The 19,898-nt window shown below is 31.7% G+C and overlaps 1 protein-coding gene across 4 annotated transcripts in view; it reads right to left on the reverse strand.

Annotated features, from left to right (window-relative positions):
* Nucleotides 1–14,594, reverse strand: part of LOC130897307 (pyroglutamylated RF-amide peptide receptor-like) — a 49,244-nt gene extending 34,650 nt beyond the window's left edge. Inside the window, exon 1 of one of the 4 annotated variants that reach the window (XM_057806097.1) lies at nucleotides 14,491–14,594. The gene's annotated coding sequence lies outside the window, so the exon portion shown is untranslated. Of the gene's footprint in view, nucleotides 1–2,936; nucleotides 3,306–7,298; nucleotides 7,492–14,490 lie in introns of those variants that run through there. The other 3 variants (XM_057806115.1, XM_057806105.1, XM_057806089.1) reach the window with 3 other exon arrangements.
* Between the last annotated feature and the right edge of the window lie 5,304 nt (nucleotides 14,595–19,898).

Genomic DNA, 19,898 nt, shown 5'->3' on the forward strand with positions numbered 1-19,898 from the left:
AACCTCCGTATCACTTGTGGTTGAGTATTTCCATTCCTAGTTACTTTTTGTCCGTGGAGACAAAGTGATGAAGAAAATTTTCTTTCCTTTTACGCAGAGATCGAATATTTTGAATCATTTCCTCAAGTCGTATTTTATTATTTCGTTGAAGAACTTGGCTTGTGGCTTCCTGCCATACTGCAGTTGTAGACATCCTGTCGGGTTGAACAGAGTGACAGTATTTAGCGTTTTGTCATTCCAATAGACCTGAATCACCTGGCAACTTTCACAACCTACTCATATACTAGTAGTATGACCAGTAATACCATCTGTATACACTGTTTGGAAACGTTTTTAGAACCTGTGGCTTTTAGCTGTTGTTTGTGATCATCTCTTGTACATTATAGACCAAGCAATGCATTCAATAGAATAGGAGAGGAATTCGAAAAGACGTAATTGAACGATTATAGGGTTCATAATGTAGACTATTCAATTTAAAATACCATCTGAAGCAGCTGGTTATAGCAAAGTGAAGATAAAAATTCTTCGAGAGGTTTTTTAAGAAATTATTACACGAAATTCAGCAACATGTCATAGAACTGCTAATTTTCCTACTATAAACATTATTCAGTTTCAAATTTGGAGACAAGATCAAACTCATATTTTTCTATGATGTTGCTAAAGTCTCTTAAGAGATATTTGTTTACAAGTTCTGAAATAGATTTCTTATCGTATTTACACGTCATCCAGATAAAATGGTTGTTTTGTTAGGATAATTCGTTGTAGTTAACATTTCTATTTACATAAATTTCGTTATTGCTTTAGAAAAACTAGAATTTTCATGTGGATATTTATGAATGTAAAATGAGCCAGATCCTTATCAATTTTATAAATGGAAACATTAATATTCAGATCAGATATGAAAGAAAAATTGATGAAGATTAGTGTGAGAGAGGGAGAAATATTTTATTTTCAAAAAATTGTTACAATTTGCAGACAAAAGCTTGTAAAAACTAGAAAACAATCATACAAATAACTAAATAAAGATACAAATAAAATAAAATTTCAATATACAGAAGAAAACCACAATGAGTAACAAAATTATAGGTAATAGTATTAGCAAAAATTAAACCAGTATGCAGCATCCCCGGAATTGAATATTATTAGAAGTCGTTTACAGAGTAAAAGGCACTTTCCAGTAAATATGTCCTCAAATTATTGCGGAATGCGGGAAAAGATGATATCAATTTGATTTCAATTGGCAACTGATTGTCCATTTTTTTGCATTGTAAAATATTGAGCCCTTAACTGATTCTGAACGTGGAGTAGATAGGTAAAGGTCGGGCGTTCCTAAATGGATAGCCGTGCAGAACTTTTAATCTTTTAAAGAAGTCCCTGCAATAAGCCCTGCAGTTTAGTCCGAGTAAATATCTAACAGCTCTCTTTTGTAGTTTGAAGTTTCGCTCAAATTGAGTCACACCATACATACCCCAGAAAAAAAGGGTATATCGGAGATGCGACGTAATAAGGGTATAATAGACTGTTAAGGAGATAGATAGGTTCAGTTCTTTGGAAAGTGATCTCAGTGCAAATCGAGATGAACTTAATTTTTTAGATAAGGCGGCACTTATATAAAACCGTAAGACAAGAAAACTCTAGATATTTGTTTATTATGGAATGAAAATGTAAATCGAGTTTTTTAGTCGATAAAACGTTTGGTAATGTTTTTAGTAGGATGAATGTAATAAATCCTCAAGGACTAGTAAATCATAGGAATACGAGCACATTTATCAAATACTATTAACCCTTCGTTCCACCTGAAGTGCTCTACCAGTCCATGACAAAACAAAAACCTACAAAATTTTTACATAATTATTTAAATTTGCATATTTATAGTACCTCTGAGAATGTTCAACATCGATTAGTGAAAATAATTAGTAAAATAATGAATATTTTGTCTTGATAGACCCCATCCGTGCGAATATGTCACTTACAGAAAATATGCCCAAGTTTGCAAGATGTGTGCCAGACGTGATTTATAACGTTAAAGCGTAGTTCAGTGAACTTTTCCCCGAAGTTACGCAAAATAGAAAAAAGCAAATACACTCTTCATTATTTGCATTCAGTGAAAACAGCTGTCTCTTATATTCCTAAAACATGAAGAAATGTGCTTCTCGTTTCTTCTTTCACTGAGATGATAATATTGATGTTACGGCTGGTGATTATGGTGATAATCTATTGAATTCAGCTGCAATCAATGCATTTTTCATCTACAGAGGCAACAATCCTAATTGAGAGTTCGCTAAATGTTGACGACTATTCCAGAAATATATAGCGCTAGAATTAATACAAGACAACCTAAAAAGAAGAGCGCTTGACAAACGTATCTCAAGAGCAGTGCTGGTGTCGCTGAAGAAGATGCTCCAGACCCCAGGCAAAAATGAAAATTGCAAATACTGCAAGATGCAATTGTAAAATTTGTAAAAGTTGGTTGTGTATGGAGCATATTAGGGATTGCTGTCAAGAATTTCTTGTAAAATTGAATGCCTAAGTTTCATCCCCTTCCATTTGTTTTAATTTTTTTACCCTTTTTAGAATATTTGAAATAAATATTTCATTACTTATGATGTGTATTTTTAAATTAGTGTTAATTTTGGAAGGAAAAAAAATACGACGAAATTGTAGCTTTTTAGTCTATTAACAATTATGTGTAGAAAAAATTCTCAATGCATTTTTTATATGAATTTATCTATGAAAAACATTCGTAATGAGCATATTTATATAAACCTACTTATAAAAAAAACAAAGGTGATAGAAATTATCAATTTAAAATTGTTCGTTGCAGACCCCAACCGTCTGAATGTGCCGCGATCGTCCATCCGTGGAACGGCGGGTTAAGGGACCTTTTGTCATTAGTCATTATGATTAATAAAATTACTGTTAAATTGTATGCTTACCAAAGTTGATTCAATATCGACACACATTTGCTTTAACCCGACTGTAATTGAAAAGGTTTTTTGACTGTTTTAAAAATGTTTAAATTCCTCACGAACTGTGCTTCTTCCGAACTACCCGTAGCAGACTTAACCTTGAATGTTGTTTTTATGTACGATATTCAGCGGCTCCCACATCCTTGCTATTTTAGGGTTATTCCCAAAGTCGTTTTATGGAGCAATGAACCTCCAATTAAAACTTAAATTCACATAATTGTACTCCGATTATACTGTTACAATAAAATAGCTATGTCTCCTTTTTTGTTGTCAGTAACAACAGCAGTTATAACTGTAAATCCATAAATATTAGTACTTATTTTTAGAGACTTTCTATTTTTGTTAGGCGAATTAGTTAATTGGAATAAAACCAGTACATTTACTGACAGATCAACGCATGTCTGGCAATCAAGAATGGACTAGTCGTAAACATCAACTATATATTTTATTTTTTGGGTCACGTTTTATTTCTAATTTTTGAATAAAATTTAAGTTGCTGATTTTCTTTGAAAATAAATTTTAATATGGTAAAATAAAATTGAAAACTAAATAAATATTGCTTTGATCAAAACGTTTGTGAATACAGTTGGTAATAAAAGACGTTAATACATAGATATTAACATAGTTTAGAGCGATGCTTCTGTCCTATTCTAAGTAAGATCACGGGGTGGTCAAGATAAGTCGAGAGGTATACTAATGAAATTTGTACCGTGACCGGTCAAATGACTGTTTTCAAAATTTGAGATGAAAATTCGGATACAGAGAGAATTGGTTACTTTGAAATTACTAGAACCGTATACGTGATGTTGAAGAAGTGTAACTACTAACAGTCGTTTCTACTGCTAGCCAATTATTGTAAGCACAATCAGATCAAACAAAAAGAAACTACTGAAATTGGTCAAAGGTAAAAACGATTATATGTAGGCGTGCCAAACGTCCCGGTGTCACGGCCGGTTTACTTCAATTCCTGGTAGAAATTAGATTTGATTTTTTATATGACCAAATAAGTCTAAAGTCATTAATTGCGTGATAATTATATCGTCATTTAACTTTGCACTGTATGAAAAGAAAAAACTACAGAAGAGTGATGGTTTTATAGTAACTAATAGGTTTTTAGAAAACATTTTAGTACTGATGTGCGATTGTAATCGGTCCTAAATTGATTCGGAATTTGAGACATTGTCATCGTCTCATTTTGTTTCGCCTACCGTGACCATACGCGATGGGATAGTCTTTCTGGGCGAGTCTACTACTGGACACAAACTAAGGGGTGTAGATTTAGCTGCACGGTACACTCCCTCGTAAAATAAGATTGGACTCGCCCACGTCGGCGCTGGGTTTGCGATACAGATGAAAGTCAGTAAATAGGCAGTCCTTGTCAGCGGTTTATTATTGTGTTAGTGAGCTAGCGCTTTTTTATTTATGTTCTAAGTTAAAAGATTATTGTTTTACTGTTACAATGCGTTTAGCTTGTGCTGCTAGCTCATCAAAACTGACCAGTTTTTTAAGACTGCGAGTTCTAATGACAAAAACTTAGATTTAGGATCAAAAGAGGCGACCTTTGCTTACTATACAGCAAATCATAGCCTAAGTTTCAATTCTAATTCTTGATCATCAAAACTAATTTCCACGTTTTTCGAACCCAAATTCCCACTGGGAAAAACTAAGTGTGAAGCAATACTCTTGAATGTTTAGCTCCATTAGCTCAGTAAGACTTAAAGTATTTGTAAGTATAGATGCATCCAACAGAAAAGATATAGAACTTGTGCCAATTGTTGTGCGTTACTTTAATCCTAATTCAGGTGTGCAAATGAAGCTGTTGGATTTCAAATGTGTGCAGGGTGAAACATATGGAGTTCTTACTATTCACTCATGCTCTGTCCTGCTGCAACACTAACTGAAATCATCAGTAGCAGTCCTCTTGATGAATATATGAAAATAAACAATGTTGTTTGACGAAGTTGTGCTTGCTAAAGAGTATTTGCAGTCAAATTGGGAACAATGGAAATAAGAAGAGACTACCACATTATTTCGAGCATAAGAAACATGGCCCAGGCAACGAGAATCATATAGCAGCTCCCGATCTGATCCAGATTGTTGAGTATGCCTTCTGTTTACTTGGGAAATCAGCACCAGTTGAGAGAGTATTTTCTTTTATGAACAACGCATGAAATGAAGATAGAGGTTTGATGATGGAATCCACAGTTAAAATTGTGAAATTAAAATTTTTACAAGATAAAAGAAAAAAAGATTTTCTAAAAAAAGGCCTAGCCAATGAAAATTTTATTTATTATTCAAAGTATTTTTTCTTACTTATAAATTATGAATATTGTTACATGTTTTGTAACAATTAGTAATTGTGTCATTAATTATAAGCCCTGGATTAGGTTTCTAATCAGTAAAGATATCCATAGCATTAGGAATATACTACCCCGTAAAAGAGAGTGTACTTTTACATAACCTAGAAGTGAAGGAGTCCCGGTTGAAAATTTCAGATTTCTGGCAATCCTATATGGCATGCTTTTCAACAAAATTATGTTGTTCAGATACTTGAACTACTTCAAATCAAAGCTCTGATTCTCAACTTGACGCCTGATTCCGTGGAAATCGAATAAAATAGTCATGTATGAGAGACAATTCTCTAGCACAAAATTTGTATAGAAATGTCTCAAAATTGATATTGCAATTAATTTTCAACATATTTGATCTAATATAAAGAAAATTAACTAGAAAACGGCCGGCGATCGGCAACTATCACATATGTAGATACACATGGCATTTACCATATTAATTTATGTGTAGATAATGATATAAAATGCGGAAAATGTTTGATGATGTTGAAATATTCATTTTATAATTTTGATTTAAAAAAAAATATAATATCTTGGCCCGCTTTCTATTTGGTATAAAAATTTATTACAACACCGGTGACTTCACTAGTCATGGAAGGAATAGGTTACAGAATCAGTAGGAATAGTATGGATGTTTCGAGTGTACAGTGTGACTCATTTAGATTGGAGAAAGTCATGTAAAATCTGAAGTAAATATTGATCTAGTTTTACTTGCAACATCCTTATTAACTTTTTCAAGAAAATGGAAATAATTATCAATTAAGTATCTCCCCCTGTGGTTTCTTCTTTACGTGAAGGTGTCTTTCTTTTCGACCGTTTTCGAGGCTGTTCTTCTACTATAGAATAATCTGATTCACTTCCTTCATCAGGAATATATTCACCTGATGAAACATTATCTGCATATGGATCATCAGCAGCTGTTATATCCTCGTCAGACATAAGCTCGTCCCATAATTGGTGAAGTCGTTGATGATCTTTCTCATACGAATCCATAGAACACCTCTTTTTCGAATAGCTAATGTCGTACTGATCATCACTGAACTGAGAACAGAATACTGGCTAAAAACTCTGCGGCGCGGACACGAATAAACACGATTTTTCCGACGCAATACTTCGATGTCACATTGTCCACACCACAGGACCAAATTTTGTTTTCCAGACCGCGAGGCATGAACGCAATGTCTCAAACTGTAGCTGAAGCTCAAGAAGTAGTACCGGAAAGGAAAAAGGGAAAGACTACCTATGAAAATAAGAAAAGCACATAAGACAGAGAGTGGGCTTTAAGAAAATTCAATGTTGGTATTTCAGAAATAGAGTGTACTGGAAAGGAAAAAAAGGAGGCATATCTACAAAAAGATATGAGATGCCATCAAAAACAAAACTTGTCTTGCAACCCAGTTCTTCTACCGTAAAAAGACTCAAGGGACCTTGTGTCTTAAGTTATTACGTAATTAGCTAATCTAACAACATTTATAGTCACCACATTAATTTCTATTGAAAATCTTTGATGTTGTTAGATCAGCAAATTACGTAATAACTTAAGACAGGTCGCTCAAGTAGGGACTGAATAAATCAACCGACTTGGTATTACATGAATCTCACAACTGCGAAATTATATTAACAAGAAATAATAAAAGAGCACGAGAGTAATGACATTTATCACTTAGATATAAATCGGTTGGATATCTTTCATTCGTTGTAGAATTTAACGTTACGAAGAATAAAATATATTTTATCAAACTTTAAGACAAGTCTATGATAACCTAAGGGTCACCAATAATCTCTAATTTAAACGGAAATAAAGGAGATAATCAACATTTATCTATTTATTATCAATTATATCTATTATTGGGTTCTATATTCACATTTTATTTGATTTTGAATTAGTTTCGGGTTTACTTTATACTAAGAAAACCAAAAAGTTTTTTTTAAACTGTTAATATCAAATTAAATATTCATTTTATACGTAACTACTTACCAAATTTTTAAAAAAAATTCAATATTGTTCATTTTGTCTTTTTTTGTCGTAATTTAAATATTTCACTTAGTCACACTTAATAAAATACACAATTTTTATTAAGCCAGACAAAACATGTTGGAAATTGAAAGTAAAATTAAATTATTACGGTAAACGCAAAACATATAATGATCATCTAAAACAGAAACTCTTCTGTATCAATAATGTCAGTTATCTGTTTTATTTATTCCAGCATTGTTGGTAATATTATTTAAAACTGGGAGATCCAGTTAACAAAATAAATGTGATCTGGCACGTAATTTTTTAGTATCGTATCTATTTTTATATTCGTTACATTACTACAACATTCTATTCTTATAATATTGAATGAAAAACAAATTACATCAATTTTTTTCCTGTCAAAACTCTCGTCAAAATATATTTATTTTCAAACATATGTATGAGGTGATAAAAAATACGGTGAAGCTTATGGCAGCGTTTCTATGCATTTGATTTATTATATTATAATAACTTTCGTCGGTTTGTTTTTATTTCCAGCATTCTTTCAATCTCAGATTACATTATTTCACTAATTTCATTTTCCTTATCTTTATTGATTTCGTAAACACTGTATTCCATCTGCATACAACAAGGAAGGGGCGAATAGACTAAGAAAACATCGCAGACTCCTTGACTCAAAGATCTAATGTGCACTGTTGCACTGTTTCTCATTTAAGAAAAATGTGCCAAGGTGTGGCAGTATTTTCCTTATGGACAGTTTCGCAATTGCAAAGTAGGTGTTCAGCTGTCTCAGTGGCAGATACAACTGGTGTAATCTGAAACCTTTTCCATGTTCCACTAATGATAAAACATGATAATAGGCTTTTTAACCTAACTCTTGGAATGGGCAACGAATGATTGACTATCTTTGTTTTTCTATTATTTTCCAAGATCTAAACATAATGTTTACCTGAAATGTTATCCCTTAGTTGTTAGCTAGTAAAGCACAGATCAGCTCTGGTTCAATGAAGTACAGTTTTTTATTGTCAGCTTATCTACCAATTTATAGCTGCTCATTTTAAGTACCCATATAAGGTTGGTCTGATTAAACAGCTCGAGTGCGTTGAGTGACAGTTTGGGTTCCCAGACAAACTTTGACAGATATAAGCAGTTTTCAAATAAAAAACGGTGTAAAGCACCGTAGATCATGCAGAGAAAAAAAATTCGTCATTAGCCAATTTATCGCGACTTGGATATATCACGTTATAGTTTTCGTGAATTTGTGTTTCAGAGTTGTGTATAATTATATTTGGGTTCCATATTATTAAAAACAAAAGATCAAGTATTTGCCATTTTGAAAAAGTAGTTAATTGACCTTCAAAATACGGTATCACACGAATTTTTTCTTTTAAAATACGTGGCGTGGCTTTACATGTTTTTTTAAGAGACCTGATTATTTGAATATTTTTTTTCCAATCAGCTATCAATTTTATTGCAATATATAAAGTTGTTTATCTAAAGAATTTGCAATATTCGTATGCTTCATATAATTTCAGAAAAATGTCTAATTCATGTACATATAAAATTGTTTGATAAAAATTTTAACAGCGTACCATCACCAATTCGTATTTACCTACTTTTGAACTTCATCCAAATTACGAATTTTATTGGAAATATTTGTTGATAATAAAAACTAAGAGTACCTCCATGATTTATTCTATGTATATGAGTAGTAAATGCAATTTTTGTAGTTTTAATGTTTGTTAGTGTAATTTCACTTTAGTAATAATATTAAGTTCATAATCTCAATTTATTTTATAACATATTGAAATAACTAATAACGAAGAAGGGGGAGATAATATTTGATTTAAAATTATTTTTAGTTCCCTATGAATGAAGCATCATTATTACCACACTTTATCAAATGTAATGTCTGTATATGGTACAAATTCTGTAATCAATATAACACCATCTTCCGTTTAATATTTTGACTTGAAATTTCGTATGATTTACTTTTACACCTGATGAAATAAATAAATTAATAAAAAAATCTATTATTAATTAACTAGTTTTAGGAAAAATTCTCCTCTGCGGTGTTGATTTTGCTCTGGTTCAGCCTTCGCTCGGGGTGTCTGTCCGCCAAATATCGTGGGTGAAATAAAGTCATAAAATTTTTGAGTTTGAGAAATGAGTTAATCAAAGTAAAATGATCCGCAGAATCATTGTATACACCTAATTGAAGAGCTGTATTACTTCCCTATTGTTGGACATTTACTTGATAAGAAGGAGTTTATTATGTTGCAGAGTGTCTCGATAAAATTGATTCATCAATGTACTGTGTCCAGAATATTACTAATATCAGTTGTCCAATAGAGTTTGAGTAAATACCAATCCCAAATAAACGGTCTACCTGCGAAGTTCAAGGTCTTTTTAACTTTTCAGTGAACTTGGCATATGTTTTTAGTTCTTTCCAATATTGCCCAATTATAAATGTAAGTCTTACTTTAGCGTCATTTGTCTATGTATGTATGTGTGTAGTCAAATCTAAGAAGTTCATTTTGATTGACTTCTACTAATATCATCATATTTTATCTTCTTATTTGATCAAAAGCTATCCCTAAAGCTATAAAACATAAATAATTTCCTTATCTTTATTTATAATTTCTCACTCTATTGTCTAATTCTAAATTTCAAGTTATTTGAGCTTCTTCCATTTTTAAAGCCATATTGTGAGACCTCTAAAATTTCAAGTAAATAATATTATATAAGATTTTTTTTGCTATTATTTATTATTGGGTTAACTTCGATAATTTCTATATTTATTACAAATCAAGAGAGCCTGGTTTTATAGGGGAAATTCAATTTTAGGAAAAGGAAATAGACTAATAAAATTTGTCATTGAGTTCAGCAATATAGCAATATATTGCAGCAGAAATTAAACATTTAAATTTTATGAAGTTAAAAATATTTTTCACGAAGCTATTCAGATTCACTATTCAACATGTCCAGAAAAAGATTGAAACCAAAATGTGGAAAATAGACATGTCATTGATGTGCAAGCTGAAGTCCCTAATTTTAAATGTTGACGATAGTTGTTATCTGATAGTTGTTATCTTATAGTTTGTTATCTGATAGGGAATAAGAAAATGTGTTTTTTAAGGTGAAAATGAAGATTTTATTTTATTGTTCCAATGCACATATTTTTTAATTTTTAAATGAATGTATTCCATATTTTGACCGATCACTTTGTATCTATTCCAAACTTCACGTTTACATTGTATATTTTTGTAATAATAATTGTACATAATTATTCATAATTTATATTATTAATCTGTTGTATGAAATAAGTTCGGTCCCGTTTTACATACTCGGCTTTGGCCTTTTCAACCCTGATCGTGTACACTATGCGTGAATATGTTTTTGTTTACTATTTTTCTTCGATATACTTTAATTTTGGGCTTTCACATAACTAGCATTAGAGTACATAAAACACAAATGTTTAAAAAATAAACGAACTCATCTACTGTTCAAACTTATAGCTGACAATACTGCTTAAATAATTTAACTCCAAATATAATATTTTTGTAAACTAACATTCCGTTGTTTTCTTTTTGTGTAATTGAATCTATGATTCACCTGATGTAACAACAGGTTTCTTCTCACAGGAATTATAAACAAAAAGACTTTGCGCAATCCATTTTTTCGCGTTCACACAAAAGTTCTATATTGTTTGAAAATAGCTGGTCGCTATCCACGTAGGTTTTACTAAAAATTCTTCAACTGTCAATTGTTTGTCAGAAATTTGAAAGTTTTTGTTTAGAGGTTAATAATTAACTTTAAAATTCTTATATGGATAGAAAATAACTCATATCTAGGTATAGTTCTTCCAATATCAATTACACATCATAAAAACCCTTGCCGACAATTTTGTTTGATCTACCATAGGCGTAGATAACTCATTTTATAAATTTATTATTTTTATGAATACTTTTTAAAATATGTATGTATATATTATATGGTACACCTATTATACGCCGTTATTTAGACAGATGCACTTAATTGTAGTCCTACTTGGAACTTGGAACTGCTACAACTGAATACTAAATTATAAAACGTAAATAGACGAGTAAAATGTACCTGCCTGTAATGGAGTTTGGTTTAAACAGGGTACCAGACGTGAACTAAGCCTTTCTTGTACCCCATTCGTCTATTAGAACTTCAGTAATCATTTATCTATACTCAAATAATCTTGTCGCCATCGAACTGTCCTTAACGATTCGGTTATTGCCATCCTTGACGCAATGTTTCTGGTATATTTGTATTCTGGATAATTTGCTACCTTTTGCTACATTACTTCTAATGTCGCAGTCCTGTTCTCCTTATATAAACTGTAAATTGTCTTACGTATAAAACATTGAGTAGCTTTGTCAACTGATTTCAGTTTTTCTTCTTCTTTTCGGTCCTGTGAATGATCCACATCAACCCTTTCGTGACTACTCGATAAATGGAAAATTTATCTACTGTAATTAATTCAGCAATTCTTATTATGATTGCATCATTAGATTGCTGAATATTTTTCTTTCAAATATATTTAAAATAACTTGCTGTGTTTGTATATCTATATCTTTATTATTAAACTCATACCTGTCTTTATTCTCACTACACTGTGCAATTTCAAGAACGCCATATTTCTATTTATTTAAAAAAATTTATGAATTAAATAAATCTAGCCGAGCCACGCCACTGCTTATCGCAAACTGTCTAGCAGGAATATTTCGAAGAAATTGTGTACACAAGTTTTTATGCATTTATGTTTACGATTCGATGTTTTCATTGGTAAACAGTGGAGATGATGAGTCCACGTGGACTGACGGTTTGTTAGAGTGCCGTGGGTATTTATGAAATATTGATTGTTCCTTGCATAACTGTCTTCTGCAATTGATATTGGAAGAATTATAAGAGTTTGTAGATTGATCAAATGAAAGCAAAAGAAAAACGAAGGGTAGTTATGTAAAAATTATATAGGAGTAAGAAATTGGGTCTAACAAATTGTTAAGAAGAAAAGAAAAGAAAAAAAAAAGATTTTTGGCTATTGAATTTCATAGTATATTATTATGAATCCAGTAATATAAGACTTTACAGTACAATTTTATTAAGCCAGATTTCTAAGAATTAATATAGAAATTTAGATCTTATCTTCATCTCTTCTGTATTTCATTTCATTAGCCATGCTTAATCGAAATAAAAATGAAATTAATCGGCTTCATTATCGGTAAACGGAATATTCTGTTATAATTAAGTTTTTTAGATGGAAAGATCGTAATACGTTTCTCCAGAAATCTACTATGACTTCTATAAGTTACGAAAAACATCTGTTGGTATTTGAAAACTTATCAATAAATAGCTTTCCAAGTGCTTGTGATGGTTGTTTCATACATACTTTTTCAACCCATCTGAATAATAAATAAGACTTATTTATTATCATTCTAAAGCCAGTTAGTAGCAAATTCCAATTTTTTTAGTTCTTTCGACTCAGTTATTGCTAAACGTCGCGTAATGAATAATTTATTAATCAAAGTATAGCATATGAAATCTGAAATTTAATCTCATTGAAATAATTTCCATTTCGAATTAAAAGATACTAAATTTAGATAATAATAATAGATACATAAAACTATACAAAAATTATCCGAAATAAATTATATCCTATCACGCTATCCAAATTATTATTATATTTGTCCTGATGCATCAAAAACCGTTGTCACATATTATCACCAATTTATTTGTAATCTCCAAGTATGCACCAGCTTTTTTACTCGAATTATTCGCCATATGTTACGTAAAAATACAGATTAGACCATCATTCTGTGAGCGATAACCACTAAAAGTTTGAAATTTTCAAAAAGGAATGTTTTTATTAACATATGCTAACTAAAAATATTAGTTTGTATCTTGTAATTTCGTATTTTATTACCAAAACACGTGTATATATATTATATAAATACAAAGATACTAAGAATCTTGTAACATGCTAGTAAACTCTCAACTATCTAAATAATAGATATTCGGAAAAACTCTATACAAAAAATGTAGAAAAATAAACTGTGATTACTAATATTTTTCAATTTTTGTAGAATATATTGGTACTTGATTCTTGAAATGTTGAAATTATCTAAGCTCTGAGGTATTATTTAGTGAATTATTAATAAATTCCAAAAGTCCGAATCTCCGTTACTAGATGAGTTACAGGCAAAGTCTAATCGATGATTTCAATGATATATTTTCTGTGAAAGCTCTTGTGCTTAAAAATGAATGAAATAGATGGATGTCATTCATTTGAACAATGTAATCTTAATTTTTTCATTAAGAAACTAACCAAAATGCTAGTTATTTGATTATTTTTTCATGTTAATATAATCTCTAAAATGTTTTTTGAAATATAAATATGTTGTAATTTTTTTTAATGTGGTCTTAAGTTACAAACGATATCATCGAATTTGTTAGTTCTTGCAAATGAAGATTGAAACGAACTACTTGAAATGAGGTCTTTCTATATTCAATAAACCAAACTTATTTTTTGTTAGATCAGATTTTTATGCCGATTACGAATATGTAATCATTTTATATCTATGACTTGTAGTTTAGTCGGTACGGGCAGACAACAGACATAATCCCTGCATGAGCTTCCTCCCCTGTGAAACAGTGAAAGCTAAAAACTTAAAAAGTATTACACGAGCTTCTACTGATAAAAAATACCACCTATTAATCTATTTTCACTCCATTGAACATTTTTCAAATTAATATAATAATCGTTCAAATGGAAGTGTAGTATTTGGATTCCTTTAACATGAAACAATAAAATCGTGAGTATAATTGGAGAATTTTGTTATTTTGATATATATCAATATTAGGTTTATAGTGAATAATTGTGAAAAAAGGTTTTTTAGATAATATTTAAAATTCCTATAAACAAAAAATTAGAAATATAAGTAAATAGACACACGATTCGATCAAGAACTGTATAACATCAAGACCCACTTTAAAAACCTAGTCAAGACATTTCAAAATAAGCGCAAATTTTTATATTTATCATGATTTATATGAAGCATCGTGTTAAATAAGTAAAAATAAATGTTTATGCGGTAACCAATGAACATTTAGCATAAACCGTTTTTTACTAGAATAGAATTTAGAAAAAAAAAATCACACTTACGATTAAATTTACGACTGGATGTAATTGGCACGAGAAGTTAAAAGAGTGAACACTATCCCACTCTGTAAGGATATCATTTCATGTTAGAAATGTGGAGGATAACTGGACGCCCGACGTCGGGATGCTACTATATATCACCGATGCTAAAGTGCGTTGAAGTTGCAATATTTGATAGGACTATTTTCTTACTGGTTTTTCGACAAGAGAAAACGCGTGGATGAGCTTTAACTGGTCTATACGATCAAAGCTTATCGTAAAACTTAATTATACGTATAGAGAAAAATAAAATTCCACGAAAAAATTTTTTGAATCAATAATGAAAGTATTTGTTTTCTCTTTTATTTCATAACAATGCTAGGAATGTATGCTCGCTGAAATGGTAACCTGTTGAATATGTACAGCTTCGTTTATATTGCATACAGTAAAGCTACCATTATTGTTAAAAGACCCATCTTCTATTTTTTACGAAATATACTTTCTATATAATAAATATAATATACGAGGATGTTGACCAAAAGCGTATAAGGGTAGAAGTATCGCGTTCGATCTGTGCTCGATTTGAAAACGATGTAGACTTCTTAAACCGAATTGTTACTCTGGATGAGACTACGATCCAGAAACAAAGCAACAATCGATGGAATGGCGATACTCTGGTTCTCCAAGACCTAAGAAGTTTCGTGTCCAAAAATCTGCTGGAAAAGTTCTTGCTTCAGTTTTTTGAGATTGAAATGGAGTAATCATGATTGATTTTTTGGATAAGGGTAGAACAATAACTGGAGATTACTATTCGACATTACTGACTACTCTACGGGAAAAAATTAAAGAAAAAAGATGCGGAAAGCTATTCAAAGTTTTTTTTCCAGGACAACGCCCCTGCACACATATCTCATGTTGCCATGTAAAAAATTCGTGATTTAGGGTTTGAATTACTAGAACACCCCCCTTATTCACTAGATTTGGCTCCGTCCGACTATCATCTCTCTCCTCAATTGAAAAAAAGTTTAAAAGGTCGTAAATTTTCTTCCAACGAGGAGGTAACAAGAGCTGTGGAGGTCTGGTTTGCAGAGCAAGAGGAAACATTTTTTTGAAAGGTCTAAAGACGTTGCAGGTTCGCTGTAATAAATGTATCCAATTAAGAGGAGAATATGTTGAGAAATAAAATATTTTGACATTGAAATTTTGTTTAGTTCTATAGTAGACTAAGAATTTTTTTATATATCCTCGTATATTACCCAAGTCTAAAGGCAGTTCAAGGAGAGAGTCATTTTAAGGCGCTTATTAGGCAACCAGTCGCTTACCTCGTCACCGAATGAAGCATATTACAGCATATGAAGCATATTACAGGAAGGCATCCAGTCATCAGTCATGCAGTCACGTTTCGATTGCCGATTGGCTGCCCAGCCCGGCAACCGCACCGGCAGCCATTAGCTGCTCAGTCCAGTACTCTCTTGGTTCATTAGCACAACTAATATTTTTATAGATTTGACGGTAGGTAACACTAGAAGCTATGATGTACAGCCAATCACATAACAGCATTGACATTTGACATAATATAGTGGATGCATAGTTGATCTGAGGTGGATGCTTACAAACAAGAACTTAATCTCATTGTAGCATGTGTTCATTCGTAAAGAAGCGATTTCACTTTATTGGATGTGTAAAAGTGTTAGGGTCAAATTAAGGTCAGACAACTAGAACGTGATGATATAAATATTCACATATTATCTATATTGCTATGTTATATATATAAAAGGAAAGTGTTGGTTAATTATATTGAAGTTGTACTTATTATAGTTTTGCTCTTCTTTTTGATACTCAATTGAGGACTGCCTGGTTAACCTGGGCCGATTTTATGGGTAACATAACAGGAAATTTGAAAATATATTCAAAAAATTTCAGCCCCTTGTGTTTAAAATAAGATCGCAAAGGTTTGGGGTTAGTAAAGTGAGCAGTACCACCACCTCAGTATAGATGAAATATTAAGATGGGGATCTCTTGTTTAAAGTGGCAAACAAAGATTAAAGAAAATACAAAAATCACCGGTATAGTGGTAGTTTTATAATAATTATGCATTTATCTAGGGCACTATCGCCTCAATGGATACATGAAGACGTTAGACTTAGCAGATAATGCAGCATGTAGATTCTGTTGCGCAGAGGACGAAACCTCTATCCTCATTCTCTAGAAGTGTACTACACTACGGGACTTCAAAGCACTACACCTGGGAGCGTCTGGGATAGAAGAAAAAGATATCTGACAGCTACAGCCATCCCACATTCCAAGCAATGAAGGGGAACACATAGATCATTTGGGTCGCGTATATATGATACTCTAATATATACGTACGTACATTTATCTATATGTTCATTTTGTATTTTTTCGAATGTAGTAAGAAACTATTGTTTGTCTCATTTTTTGTATCATTTCTAAAGCCCCATTCTCCCCATAATTAAAAATGAAAGGATGCATCATATTAAAGACCAACTTTTGTCCAGTAATTTTTCGAAACAATTCAATGAAATTGTAACAACCAAAACGATCGTGATTGTTTTGGTTGTTAAATTGTTTCGAGAAAGATTTGAATTTGTAATATGCCGCCAAAAGCAAAATGAAAACTGTTGTTCTCATATATGTTTAGTATTGCTAATGTATCAAGAGGTGGCGCTGAAACGGGAACTGCTATTTAAAGGATGAGGTTGATCTATGTATTACAGTAGGTAGCCAATCGCCCGTCGCCATTCAAGAATTCTCTCTGTCACAAATTATAACAAAAGTTGTACGTATAGCTATGTTGTTTATCGTTGTTTCTGATGTTGTGCATTACGTGTAAATGTGTTTTAAAATATATTTAAATACGTACTATACAGTCATAGAAAGCTGCTATTAGGGCCTAAATTGATTATAGCTTAAATGCTCACTTACTTCAAAATAAATACAAGCTTATCTTCTGGTGGGATATATTTTGCTCATTTGTGTATCTATCCTGGAAAAAACTTGGTTTCGGTATGCGAAAGTAATTAAAATACTTATTGTCATCTACACGTAGTTCATCAAAAAGTGTGCAGTATAAACCTTTTGATGTTCTTGAAGAAAGTACTGGATCTAATTGCATTCTCCTCTTCTTTCTCATGAGTAGTGACAGAATAATTAAATATTTATCTCTTATCTTGATTGTCATATTCATCAAAGGCTCTCGTCTATACTGAACAGCGAACTAATCAATACATTGTCATTCTTTTTCATCTTCTTTGAAATTGGCTGCTCTACTGGTTGCTTCGTTCGACAGCCAGACTTGCGACTGGTTGGGTAACTTGGCCGTTCAGCCTATGTTACTAATGTTATAGCTGACACGTTCTATTACTATTAATATGATTTATAGGCCATGTAGACCTAGTTCAAGAATGACAATATTACATAGTTTTATATATTATGTATCAAAGTCCTCTATTTTGCATTTTCCACTCCTTTCTGTTCACAGCTTTTTCTCTCTTATTCTGAACATTATTATTTTTTAGGTCTTCCATTACACAGTCATACCATTTCTTTCTTGTTCGCCCCTTTCTCTTTTTCCTTATTGGTCTTTATTGCAGTATTAATTTTGGCATCCGTTCTCTATGTAGTCTCTCAACATCTCCCAACCATCTCACTCTCTGTCCCTTAATAAACGAGCTTATTATAGCTTCTCCATAAAGTTCCTCCAATTCTTTATTAGTTCTTCTCCTCCAGCACTTTTCTGTGTGTACTCCTCCGTAGATTCCTCTTTGTATCTCCCTCTCCTATCTTTCCACCAGGCTTCATCAGCCTTTTTTAATATCCATGTCTCACATGTCTTACTACCGTTTTATATATTCTTATTTTTGTTTTTCTTGACACGTATTTTGACTTCATCAGTGATCTAATACTTTCGAATTTTTGTGTTCCTTTAGTTATTCTGGCTTTCAGTTCTAATTCTTCTACCCCCTTGTCTTCTATTACTACTCCTAGATACACAAAGCTGGAAACTCTTTGTGTCTGATTGTCCTAAAGGACAAGTAATCTTCTGGTTCTCTCTGTGTATCTCCCATGATCATATATTTTGTCTTATCTTGATTTATTTCTAGTCCAAAATTTTTGGCTTCCTCTTCCAATTTTATTACTGTTTTCTGTAAGTGCTTCTTGGATTTTGCTAGAAACGCTACGTCATCTGCGAAAGCTAGACATTGGCATTCGTTATTGAAGAGTGTCCTATCGCTTTTTAATTTAGAATTTTAGATAATTACTTCTAAAACCATATTAAATAATATAGTGGAGAGCGGGCCACCTTGTCTACGTTGTATTATAAAATGATAACTCAAAAATAAAAAGAGTTACTTATATTATAGGTGAAAAGGAAGAAGATACTGTATAATATAATCAAATGTTGTTTCCCATATACCATTTTATTACATACCTGTAAGTTCCAAAGAATCTGATATATTTCTAATCATTGTTTTCAATAAATTTTATTGATCCGATGGTAGATAAAATGGATATAACTTCATATTTATTAAGATAATAAAGATATTCAAAACACTAAATATAGAATTATTATAATTCAAAAAATGTGTTATTGCTAAGAAAACGAGTGATGTTAGAAGAGTTGTGAAATCTATGTGAACAAATTAAATGATTCTACTGTAAAGATGTTAAAATACACAATTAATTTTCTTTATTGGTTCTTAATAACAATAGAGGAAGTTGAAATGTGAGTTTATTATAAAAAATAACAACAACAAACGATATTTTGGGTCATTAAAACCGACAATTATAATTTCAGAATGATTTTGCTTCTTGGAATTTGATAAAGTATTCAGATACTTATTTATAAAAACCAGTCTCATTTACCACTGCAGTTATTGAATACGAAATGTTTGTAGACGGATAAGAAGGTTTGGACTTCATTCATACTGACCTCAGTTGGTGTGACTTTTAACTCTGGAATGTTGAGGAAAACGTATTAGTTTTACTAAGAACGACTAGCGTGAAATCAGAAATAGACCACTATCGTCTTTAGTCACGAAGTACCAGATCATCTTAAGTATTTATCAGGGACAAAATGAACAATATTCAAAAAAATATTGAGACCTCATCTAATTTCTTATCTCAGAATATTTCAAAATCCAACGGCGACATAATCTCAGACAAACTTTGCACTGATCTGACCAGACTAAATCCATTTTGGGAATCAAGATTCGTTCCCAAACGGAACATTTGTGGGACATAAGACATTTAAGAAAATTACTGCGCGCTCTTCAAACTCTGATGTCTTTCTGACATAAAATAGGAGTGGCATGGAATTACATATCATATGGAGAGAAGTTGAAAAAGTATCAAGATGTTTACGATAAATAACAACTCAAAAATCTTCCAGAAGGCGCTGGTGTAGACAA

The sequence above is a fragment of the Diorhabda carinulata genome, chromosome 1 (assembly GCF_026250575.1).
Source record: "Diorhabda carinulata isolate Delta chromosome 1, icDioCari1.1, whole genome shotgun sequence".
Taxonomy (NCBI): domain Eukaryota; kingdom Metazoa; phylum Arthropoda; class Insecta; order Coleoptera; family Chrysomelidae; genus Diorhabda; species Diorhabda carinulata.